Source organism: Bacillus rossius, chromosome 5 (genome assembly GCF_032445375.1).
Source record: "Bacillus rossius redtenbacheri isolate Brsri chromosome 5, Brsri_v3, whole genome shotgun sequence".
Taxonomy (NCBI): Eukaryota; Metazoa; Arthropoda; class Insecta; order Phasmatodea; family Bacillidae; genus Bacillus; species Bacillus rossius.
The window spans coordinates 42,163,934-42,176,907 of NC_086333.1; the positions used below are offsets into that span (position 1 = coordinate 42,163,934).

The window sequence follows — 12,974 nt, forward strand, 5'->3', positions numbered from 1 at the left end:
TCACGAACACGAGATCGCTGTCAAGACACGCGATTGCCGAGAGGAACTCAGAAAGTCCTCCCTCCCCCCCTCACCAACCAAGCAAGCAATTCCCTCCCACAGGATCCCGAACGGCGTTATAATTCACAATCAGCGACGGACACACGAATTTAATTCGGGAGGGTATTTGAAATTTAAAAAAATGTATCAAAGGAAAACATGGGCACGTGGTCGCTCGCGCGTTAGAAGTGAAAATTCGCACGTTAAGAGGGATAGCAAATTTTCTAGAGTATTCTCATATTTGAAATACACGTAACCATGCGTTGAGAAGAAAAAAATACATCTATCTGCTAGTGTATGTATATGTATCAAACTGAGAATGATTTAATGGGCTTATGGTAGCCAAAATGATAACATGCCCCTAATGGAAATGTTATATACAAATTGTCACAATTCCAATGCTAACACCGGATCCAACCTCGAAGTTGAGAGTTTAGAAGAGTCGCGAATTACGAGCTGCGAAAGTGTGCAAACATTTGAAAAAGTATGAGAAAGTATATGAACGTTTACAAAAGTACTGGAAAGTATAAATCATGCACAATCTGTAACCGGCTGTAAATGCGTTTCAATCCAAAACTTTTTTTTAAAAAAACCCCGCTACATTGAGCAATATTTGTTACAACATTAAATCCATTTCCTACCTCAAATTACACTGTGATTTTGATATTACTCTACTGGCTGTAAAAGGGTAAAAGGTTTCACTTCAAAACTTACGTCAACAACAAGGTGTTTGGACAGTCACATTATCATTCTCAGCATGCAAAACTGCCTTTGTGATTTGTGATTACATGTGTTGTAACAGTCCACCTTTCACCACCTAATATCATACTACCTTCTCTTATATTATTTTTTCATAAATTCAGGGGAGGGGGATGTATCCCCTTTAACCCCCCCCCTCCCCCCCAAAGTAAATGCTCACGACCTATACGAAACTGGCGAGAAGTACACAGCGTGTTTCCAAAATCGTGGTACTTACGTTTGGTGGTGATAAAAACAAACATCCCACAACGTACGCTAGAAACTCAACCGGTTGAGTTATGAGAATGGATTGCACCGTCACTTGTGCTTGTCTATTTACGATCTATCAACTCCTAAAATATTTTGTGTTAATTTTGACACAGGCTGTATATTATACAATTTAAGTATACTCGGTTGCGTTAGAAAAATCAACGACTTTGAACGAATTTCAGTAAGCTAAATGAGATTTCCGAAGGCCGTGGATCAAAATACAACGTAAGACTACACGCATTTCAGCTTAATCTGTTTTAGTTTCTGAAATTTCGATTGTCAGTTAAGCACACAAAACATTGTTACGAGTATAATGAGGGGGGACTGGGTTCACAAGGGATAGCTCAATTAAATTTTATTACAATTTTATCAATGACTAATATTTACATTTATACTAATAAATAATTGAGCTTAAAAATGTCTGATCACCAATCACTGACACTTAAAAATGTTTATTCGCAAGTCACTCAATGTATGCCGATGTATGTTCTACAGTTCGCACCCCTCACTGGAGTCAGGCTCAACAGTGATTCGCCCCTTACCCCGCGCCTGTCCTCACACACAGTCTCGCGCCACTCAGTCACACACTCTCGATCCCGTCGCGCCGCTCTCGAGGGGGTCTCTCACCCTCTTTGCCAATGTCCCTTCACTCGCGGGACACTTCGAACTCTCAGAACTCTCGCGGCACTCCCGCGGAGGCCGGCGCCGCTGCTTAATTACCTTAGGCGCCCTTCTCGAACCGACGAGAGCAGCTGTGACGTGTCGCGTCATTCCCGGCCGACCCGACGCCCGAAAAGTCGGCGCCCATTCGCGCCACTCCGCGCGGCGGCCCAAGGCCGAGGCAGGGCGATGCGCGATAAACGAAGAGGGGAGGGGGTAACGACGACCCTTGTAACCCCGGCCAGGCGCGCGTGGCATGGCTTACGTCAGTGGACGGCATGTGACACGACGCCAGTGGCTGTGCAGGGCCGCCAGCCAGCTCCGAACCTGGCATCGTGGTCTGGTATCCCGCGTTCGTAACAATATGGACCAATTTATATTTTAATCCTAGCATGAACTGAGAGGATTATATCGTGTGTTATACAGTTTTGAATCAACCGTTTGTACATGCGTTTGTCTAAAACTCTTTACTTCAACGTTTATCATGCATTATCATGCAACTAAAAACTATGTTTTCTCAAAAACATGAAAAACTTATATTCTAAGCTTTTTTTGAAAATCAATTATTCAACATTTACAAAAAAATTATATATAATAAACATAAAATCCACATATAAACGTTTAATTTAAAATTGTATGGGTAATGCACGATTTAATGCTATTTGTCCATGCTACGATTGAAATATAAATTTGCCTTATAAACCATTAGCCATAGTTATATTACGAATAAATTAAAGAAAAAAAATAGAAAAAAACGAATTTATAGAAATATAATTTTGGACAATGCCACTTTAAGGTGGAGAATTCACCTCCATCTGGGATGTGTATCCTTTAGAAAATTTCTATATTATCAGAATTATATGCCAAACCTTTTTTTTTTATGGACTACGGAATCCCCTGACAAGTTTATTGTATTTGTTAATTTAGGTGATGTTTAACATCTTAAGCTTAATATGATGAAATAAAAAAAATATTTGTATCATATATGGCCAATTTTCATAGTTAAATTCCAAAATTACGTTGTTGAGAAATATATATATATATATATATACATTAATGTAGTTATTGCAATTTCTGATTATTATTTTTTGTGGTTTTAAAGAGTTTATGCCTACGGTTATTTATAAATGACAAAATTGCATATTAAAGTGCAACCAATTTAAATACCGAGACTTAGGTTTCCGAAATATCCGTTTCCACTAAATTCCCGGACAGAAATGAATCCAGGACGACGTGGGGGCCAGCCAGGGCTATTGTTGACGAGCCCGGCCCAGAGCGCGCGCTGCTCGCCCAATGAGCTGACGGCATGCGAACAGACGGGCCCCTGATGTAGCGACAGCGAGGCAAGATATGAATTAACACCGAAGAAGCTTCCGGGCGTAAGGGGAGGCGCTTTTCGTTGGGAAGCATTAAAGAACAAGAAGGGGGGAGGGGTAAGAGAGAGAAAGAGAGAGAGAGAGAGAGAACCTAGTGTAAGGAAGGGCAGGACTACTACATCCGGCGCGGCGGTCGCTTCCATCCGTCTACGGGGTAGACGAAGACCACTGGAGGGGAAGAGGCAAGGGGGAAGTAGGAAGCATGGTAGCGTCCCCCCACGTGTGTTTGCTTACTTCCCCCCTCCTCCCTCCCATACCAACCATTCTCACAACCCCTTGCTAGCAGCCCGAAGACGTGGCTGTGCAAACAGCGGCGGGGCTTAGCAGCGACGGACGCCACGTGTCTACCGGGGGCGACAGACGCCGACGACGACGACGGCGGTATCCATCAGTCACTCTCCTCTCCCTTCCTTCCCCCCCCCCTCCTCCTCCTCCTCCTCGAGAGAGACCCTTCCGCCATTTTGGACGAGAGTGCCGAGGAAGGAAAAAAAATAAACCGGCGGCGTTAAGTGCGAGTTAAAAACTCACGCGCAAGATACTAAAAACAAATAATGTCCCGCGCAACAAACGTTAAGACACGTGTGTTTAATTTATTTGCAACATTATTTTAGACTCATGCCATTCACAGCTGCATGTCATAGAGAAAACCTGATGAATGGACAAAGAAAAAAATACAACCACGGACAGAAAACAAGCCAAACTCAAGTCAGTCAGCCCACTTTGTTGGTCTTAATATTTAAAAAGCTAACATAAATTTAATGATGTACGTACGTTGAATATTTGATAAATAAGTTTACAATCTCATTACACGAGCTACTTAGGCGAAATTAATCGCGTGAAACAATGATACACACCCTATTTCAGAAACATCATTAAGTTTTTTCTGCTTCCGTAGTAAACAAATAACATGCCATGATCCCGCAGCTCAACATTTATATCAGTGATAATTACGGGAAATCCGCAATACTTGGCGGCACTGGCCTTACGCAACCACGTAGGTCAGGGCCAGTTGCAAACGAGCCTGTGACGAGATGGAACTTTCTCCTCGATGGCGAGCGAGGGATCGTATTCCCGCGCCATCGGCGGGAAAGTTGTGATGGCGTATCGGGCCCGTCCACACGCCGCTTATCCGGCTCAAAAATATAACACGGGAGGGAGGGGGGTATTTTTCGAACATCAACTACGGCGCCCAGCAATAATAAACAGTAAAATAAGGAAGAACACTCCGTAATACCTTATTATTAAAAAATTAAATATAATTGCAATAAGTAAAAGTTGGCTGCATCATTTTTATTAAATACTTTATGCAACCTATTAGTGTGTGTGTATGTATATATCGGTATTGTCACAAGATTTCATCCATGTAACAAAAAATAAAAAGATAAAACAAAGCCGCATCCCATGAGCCATCAAAAATAATATAGCCATTTCCTTTTTAGGAAAATAATTATTGCAAAATCATCATTTATTTAATTTTTAAATTTGTTATTTGTGAGGATTCGCACTGCTACGTTGGGACTTTTCACGAGACAGCGGCCTATGAATGGATAACATTTTCCTAAGTAAACGAAGAACTGTGGATACGTTGTGTTGTCGCTCAGTCCTAACACATATCACTACAATGAAACATGAAATGCGATAACCTTTGACCAAGAACAAACACATTGTAAATAAAATAATAACTCCTAATGTTCACCATCAAAATATTAGCCATAGTCAAGACTGCTGCACCTACTTAGCAAACTCGTCCTGATTGGCCAACCGTGGCCGTTCACTGGGACCAATCACAGCTCGACTGGGTGCTGCGCCAGAACACCAGGCCTTCAGTCATCAATTGTTCTCGAAGTTGGCTGCAAACAGCATGCTGAAACGTTGGGTATACCATATTCTACCGACGTGGCCAAGAAGTATCAAGTGTCTCTGGCCACGAACTGCTTATTTGCCAATATAACTGTTAGAAAAACGTGTAATTTGAGAAAAATACTTTTACTTATACCGAATACTAATACGTAATACCTCCCAAAAACCAAATTTGTCTTCCGCTCTTTGGTCAAAGTAGTACAATAAGTGTGGAAATATTGTTTCTTACTTGTATCGTTTACGAGGTAGAAGCCTTTGATAGATGGACAGTCCTACGTGGGAAAAAAAAAAAACCACTTAAAACCATATTTCATCTGGTATTGTGGAAACCTAGTTGCTTTATTTACCCGCATGATCAATCGAGGAGTATCATTTACAGTGACAGAAATTTAAAGAAATATAAAAATACCACGCTCAGTGGCTTAATACCCCCCAGTGACAGCTGTCTCAACAACGTTCACAATGCTGGTAAACAACGCGTGTTTACAGACGGCACTATGTTGAGTAACGAAGCGTGCGTGATTCAGTAAAGAGGAAACAACCTTGCAAACAATTTGGTTTACAAAACCACCAGTGACCCTCCGAGGCCAAGGTCAAGGTAACAAAGGCGTCAAAGTAAATCTTGACACGTTTAAAATAGTGATAGGTTAAATCCCAACTTTTTAGAATCCGGATTCCAGAAAGTACCTTGAATACGCCCCTCGAATCCGAATCTAGGTGTCAAGTATCAAAAATCAAAAATAATGTACAATAAATTAAGGGAAAAAAATTAATTATGGTGTTGAAACAGTCTACCTTTTAAATGGTTGTTTCATAAACTCAAGTTTCTACACGTATTGTAATTTTATTCAAATTATTAAATGTTAAAAGTTCAATATATTGGGGATTGGTAACATGATAGGTATGAAGAAATATATGTATCTACTAAATTTTAGATGTTATCAGTGTTGGATTTTTTAATTCATATTATTTCCTCTAATATTTATTTCATCGAATAGTTTTTCCTCGAATATTCTAAAACTAAGTACACTTGAGGATTTGATCGCCCCGTCCCCAGTTTTAACTTAATCCAAGTCAAGTGCAGGCGCATCGATGCAGTGGTGGTTTGAGCGGTCAACTCAATCGCCTCCCGTCGGACATTTAGCACGTGGGGAGCGTGGCGGACGCTGCCCCGTGAGCCTGTGGCGTTTCTCGGGGCACACCCGGTTCCCCGCTACCGTTCATCCCGACATCATCACCCTTCGTCGTGTCTGCCACCTCGATGTGGACGAGAAGCTTGCATAATGCCTACTCGGGCACACTCACGTTATGCAAGCTTCTGCAGAAGAAAAAAAAAACCAAGCTATTTGAAAACTGCTCACTGTATTTGAGTGGTGTCTATTTACGAAAAACATTTATGAAAACTGCGTGGGCATATGAGTAGTCCTAATTCAGTATTTCGTTTTTAAAACATTTTTTTTTTGAAAAGTGAAAAAGGCTAAAAAAAAATTCAGAATATTTTTTAGCCATGAAACTCCCAGTATATATTCTTCGAAGCACTTCGAAACACTTGCATTACAACTTTATCTTCATTTCTCCGCCAAATAATGTTATGGTTATCACTCAAATCTCATAGTTGGCTCTTGCACGCTGAAAAGACACGGCAATCCACAGCCTTGCGCTTGGAGGCGATACCGCGTTAGAAGCACCAGCGAGCGTCGCATTTATCACCCCGCCTCGCTAACACCCCTGACTAAATCATTATCTGATGCATTACAAGTTGTTACTATTTTATTATACACGCTCAAATTTCCGGAAATAAACTCGAGTGACACATTGTTATGCGCAGACGATACCTCGCGCTTCTCCCCTGGCGACAACCTACAAAACAATCGCATCCAAGGCCGTTCCACTGCTGCGTGCAGCAAGTAGGTCACGTGTGGCTTCATTCGCGAGACCGGAACACAAAACAGTTGGTCGTACCTATGGGGACAAAGGCGGGGAGAGAATGAAAAGAGCGCCTCGCTAGAAATTCTACACCGCTCACAACACGGACTGATCTGGATGTCACGAACTACTAACATCATGCTATACAAACGGCGGGAGTTTGCACTTGAGATTTAAAAAAAAAATACTTATTTTTGAAATTCCATGAAATGCATAGTTTCACTTACTTAAATCGCACCACCAGTCACGTTTTGCACTAGATTTCGGACAAAAGTGATGCAATGGTGTTCCGAAAACTGTAAGGCCGTAAACATGACACAATATTCCACGCGCAATTATGTGCTGGCAATAATCCCCGTACAATCATCCAAATGTCAGGATCTTTTGCAGCCATGAACAAACAGGCTCTTGAATGAACTAGAAAATGCAACAAGGCAATCTAAAAACCTAGCTAATTTCAAACACAGGCTGAAAAAAAAGTTTTTGGTACACCTACTTACCTACTGCTTGAATCTGAGTGTTAATGTGTGACTGGTTTTAATGTAAAATTACTAATTATTGCCTTGTTTTGGAAACGCCGGATTTTTAAAGTGATAATTAGAGACTAGGAAAATTCGCGGGTTCAATGACCTCCAGGATAAGACTCCAATATCCTCTACACACTCGGGCAAATGCCAACTGTTCATTGGCTGCTGACTTGTGAGTCGTCTCCACTGGGTGGCCTTTGATTCGACACTTCTATGAGTGAGGGTCTCTAATTGGCCCACAGTCCTCCAGATTAACAGTGAACCAATGACAGAAGCAGCACTAAGGAATAATTATTTGAATTTTAGCATAACACGAAATGTGTCCGCGAATTTTCCGGGTCTCTAGTGATAATTACTTTCCAGTATGTGTATGGCTATGTTTGGTTTTTGATTACCTGTTATTACCTATTTCATAATCTATTACGTTTATTTTATGGTTTTTTTTTTAAGTTTAATAGAAGAAAATATGGTTAGGTGTAAGTAAAGGCATATCGCCCCAACTTCGCTACCAATAAACACGGTAGTAAACAAGCGCGTAATTTAACGCGACGTAGTGTGGATTAGATCTATATTGACAAGCTGTTCGTAGCATGTTGGGGCCATTTTGAAAATACCACGGCTCGTACTGCCTTGGTCACGTGCCTAGCAAGGGTCGCTACAACTGCTGCAGCACTTCGCTCTCGTTCACTGAAATGGCAACAGAATATTTCATTTTGTACTGGCTTCCTTCTTCACACAGACGCTATTTTTCTGTCAAAACTTCAGAAAGAACGTGTTTCGACACGGTAAAAAGATTACAAATACGTCACTAAAACTAAGAGAGCACATCAGAAGAGGATACTAGGAAAAACTTGAGAAAATTTTGAACGCAAGCCGCCCCTGCTAGCAAACATTTGGTCAAGCAACTGCAGAATATAGCAGTAAGTGCATAATTTCGCGAGGAAAAAAATCAGTGAGTTCGGAATCATTATCTCATTTTAAAACGCCAAGAACTATGGAGTTTTACAGCCAATATGAACACTTTATAAAACTCACTACGTATTATATTTGTCGTGAAGGCTTTAAAAAAATGGAAATAGTGTAGACAGGATATGTATGAGTTGAATTTCATATAGTTGTTGACAGGAATGAGGAATGGCAGTCTGTCTATTCCAAACGTTCGGACTAGCTGCAATGCGTTTCAAACATGCAGTGTTAAAGACGTATCCAGAAGCAGCAGACACCCGCAATTAAACGCACCGGCCACAGAGAACTTCCGAAAGCGGTCCACCAAAACTTCCATTTTTGATTTCATACTTAAGTAAATTATTTACGAGAGCAAACTTTTTCAAGGAAAAATTATCCAAAAATATATATATTTTTTTAATACTACTAATTACGCTCTACTTTTTGCAACGGGTCTTTTTTAATTTCACTACATTCTTAATTGCATGATAGTGTTGTAAAGGCATTAAAACGTTAAAAAAATTTTTAGAAACAATTATAAAAAAAACTAGGAATTATATTTAAATAAAATATTTTTTAATAATTTCCATCCATATTCACTTCCGTTTTTAAACATCTAAACCACGATTTCTTTCGACTCCAAAGCGCTTCGCAAGTTCCTAATTTTACAGAGTTCTCCCGAAAAAAAATTACAAGAAATAACACTTTCTAAGAATTTTAAAGTGTGCATACCTACCTTAACTGACGTTTCACTTACACATACGAAAATTTATCCTCCACAAAACATAAATAAAATTACTTTCCTTGTTTTGTTAGAATCTTTATTAAAAATAAAATGCTCAGTGCCTTAATAGAAGTCCCACAGCGACTCGCTGAAGCCGGGTAAAAAAGAGAAAAAACAGCGTGTGTAACTCAGTACACGTGATAGTAGTGAAACGTGGCAATCCAAACCTCGAATGTTAAGTATATTGTAAGGGGTAAAACGGCAGAGAGAGAGAGAGAGAGAGAGAGAGATAGATAGAGAGAGAGTGAGAGTGAGAGAGTGAGAGAGAGAACAATTTTCTGAATAAACATGAATTATTAACAAAATTATTAATCACTTCAAAATAACTGCTCAAGATATCAATAATTATAGATTAATCAATAATGATTAATTAGCAATAAATATTACTCACTGTTGAAATTTGTATAGTAAATATAAAAGCTAGGATTTATTATAATAAATTAGTTGGATTAAAATTCGGTCTTGAAATTTAACTCCCATCGCGCCCAAAGAAGTTTCATTTAAAAAATAAACTACGACAAGGCCGGTTCCGCGCGCAGCGGAGAGAGGTCGTCGCCATTCCGCCAGACAGCCCGCTGCGCAGGCGCGCACCGGAAATGCAAACGTCGCGACGGTTTGGGAGGGTAAAAGGGGGGGAAGGGGGGGTAGTTCGGTGCACTCACCTTGGGGCGACCCCGGCTGACCCGCGTCTGGATGCTGCGCAGGCGTTCAACGACCCCTCTCTATCTCCGTCGCAACCCTCCCGCCATTGCAGGCAACACACACACACGCACACACAACGCGCACGCAGAGGTTAATTCGCACGACCCGCACCAGATGGCGCACCTGGACGGACTGGCCCCGCGCAGGGAGACGACGGACTCTATTGCCACTTCGCGGCAACAACACTCCCTCCCTTTTCCCCCCCTCTTCAACACCCCTCATCATCGTCGTCGTCCTCTGGCGAGACAAGACTCGCGCATCGACCGCCTCACGCGCGAGAGAGAGACAATTCCGCGCGCGCGGAAAAAAAAGGTTGGCAGCACTGCCGGCGTCCGGCAGCGTACGGCGGATGGGTGGGGGAGGGAGGGAGGAAGGAAGGGAGGGAGGGGAAATACACACGCGTCCTGGGGTGCGTGCAGCAGACGTACGTGTGCTATATCGACGCGACGCCGATGATGAACGACGGACAGACAGCCAGCCCCTGTGTGCCTTGGCTTAGTGAGTCAGCCAGAGGGGAGACAGAGAGAGACAGGAAGGGGGAAGTGACGTCACGCACCGCGGCTGTGATGCTGCTGGCTGCCTGATCCTGCCCAGAGCGGCCCGCGGAACTCAGGCAGGCGACGGTCGGATCGATGCAGCTTACGCACCACCCTTCTCCCCCCTTCCCGCTTTTCCCACCCCTACACACCCCTCCTTTACCAATTTCCTCCCCCCCCCACCATAACACACGCTTCATACAACCCACCATTGTCCCCCGACTACCTTCCCCTCCTCCCTCCCCTCCAGCACACTGCTGCCCGCGGACCGCAGACTGCCGCTACACTTTACTGCTGAGAAATATGCGCGCGTTTTCATCGCGTCAGCACACAGCTTCAGAACGCCACAGCGATAACCAACAAGCGGGCAAAAAAATACCACACACTGTTCGCTTTAGATACTTAGTATGACCAAACTCTTGTTCTGAACTATGTATTATGGTTTACCTATTTTCTGCGTTAATTTCTATTTCTTAATTAATATGGACTGGAAAAAAGTTCGTGCTTTCAAATACCGCTAGGACTGACTCCACAATCCCTTACGTGCTCAGCCAAATGCTACCAACCAGATATGATATTTAAATAAAGGCTATTTTAATAACGTCCATCCATATTCACTTCCGTTTTTAAACAGATAAACCACAATTTCTTTCGACTCAAAAGCCTTTCGCAAGTTCCTAATTTTACAGAATTCGCAACAAAAAAAAATCACCTGAAATAACACATTTTAAGAAAGTTTGCATACCTAAAACCTAACTGACGATTCACTTTTGTTGCGATCACTTAAACATACGATAACTTATCTTCCCATAAAACATAAATAAAGTAAACTTGGATGCTTGCGATTCTATACTTTTTTTATTAAAAAGTTTTCCTTTGGCTCAAAGTCTTTCAAATTACCTGTGAGCCAATCAGATAAGAAATATGAAGGTACCTTTGGATTCTAGCCTATCACAAAATGAATCCATAAATTTTCCAGTCTATGTAAATGAGGAATCAAGCTGATTTTCACTATAATCTTACTGATCTTTTTATCTATATCCATTTCATTTTTTCGTCACATCTGTTCTTTATGCGCTAACCAGTAGCCAAGTATATAATTTTCAATGAACATAATTCAAAATCATAAAATCCAATTTGTATTACACGCGTAAGTAACTCAACCAAATGCCAAGCTTTTAATGTCCGATTTAATAAGGGATTGCACCCGAGGTGAGCCAACTACGGCATTTGGGCCAGCCAAGGTTTGGACAATTGCTCACAATACTAACAGATCACTCTGCTAGATCAACTCGAGGCAAACAAGAGTGCACATTCTTGCAGAATGTAAATCAGTTAATTATACTTTTCAATTGCTTTGGCTGATAGCTGGGATGTTACTTGACAGTTACATAATGACTAGACCGTATCAGAATTCAAGCACTCAGTTATGTACTTACGACATCACTACATAGTATAAAACAAAGTCGCTTCCCGCTGCCTGTCTGTCCCTATGTATGCTTAGATCTTTAAAACTACGCAACGGATTTTGATGCGGTTTTTTTAATATATAGAGTGATTCAAGAGGAAGGTTTATATGTATAATACATGCATAATATAGTAGAGAAACACTGATAATTTTAGAGGTTTTCTAATGTGATGTAAATAAACACTTTTTTTGCGCTTACATTTCAAACGCTGGCTGAACCCTACGAGATATATCATGTTGTTGATTGTTGATTATCTTTTGTTTTTAGTCGAACGAATAGTAAGTAAAACATTTTTATTTAATTATCGAAAATCGTAGTTTAAGGTAAGGTATTTAAATTCAAAAAAGAACTGAATAGAATAGGTATCTTTTGTTGATATTTGCTTATTATCTTTTGTTTTTAGTCTATATTTATATTTATAATTAGTATATTTAGTATCAACATTGCTCCCTTGCGAATCCGGGGTGGGTCGATAGTCGTATAATATACTATGTCTAATTGTGTACTACATCAGTTCGAACGTATGCACTTTATGGCCTCCACAAACTATAGGCCTAACCGACATATGATGTTGTTTTACAATAATTTTTGCTCTCTGCGTCGTGAGTAATCATTCTTCTACGAAATAGTTTATTAAAATGCACTGACGAACTTCGCAAATACTTGCGTTTGAAACGTGGAATCATAACTCCTAAAATTAAATTTAAATTGGCGTCACAATCCACTCCCGCTGTACACGCTAGGATTACGAATGAGGCCATCGTCTGAACGGACCCCAGCTGCATGCCCAGGAGTCATGCATGTCCTGTCTCGGCGTGCAGCGGGACTAACACATCCTAACTCACGTCACGCACACCGCATCGTTTATTAAGCCCACCCCACACGATGCCCATTTTCTGCTATAACTTCTGTTATACCCATGGGTATAAAAATTTTCATAAAAATTTGTATAGCAGAACCGCAGAAAGATTTCTTAACTCCATACACACGATACCTAGAATGCTAACAGAAAACCAGCCAACGCAGTTGCCGACCAAAGCAAACATATCAGGGGAGGATAAACCTGTCGTAGTCAACTTATCAAAATACTGAAAAAAAAAAAAAAAAGTGAAAGTTACACCTATTTGTGTTAAAAATTATGT

At 41.1% G+C, this 12,974-nt stretch overlaps 1 protein-coding gene across 8 annotated transcripts in view; it reads right to left on the reverse strand.

Moving 5' to 3' along the window:
• LOC134531738 (uncharacterized) overlaps positions 1 to 12,974 on the reverse strand; it is a 618,769-nt gene that overhangs the window by 39,746 nt on the left and 566,049 nt on the right. The window contains exon 1 of one of the 8 annotated variants that reach the window (XM_063367612.1): positions 9,788 to 9,990. The exons of the other annotated variants lie outside the window; for them this stretch is intronic. The gene's annotated coding sequence lies outside the window, so the exon portion shown is untranslated. Of the gene's footprint in view, positions 1 to 9,787; positions 9,991 to 12,974 lie in introns of those variants that run through there. 8 annotated transcript variants of the gene reach the window in all.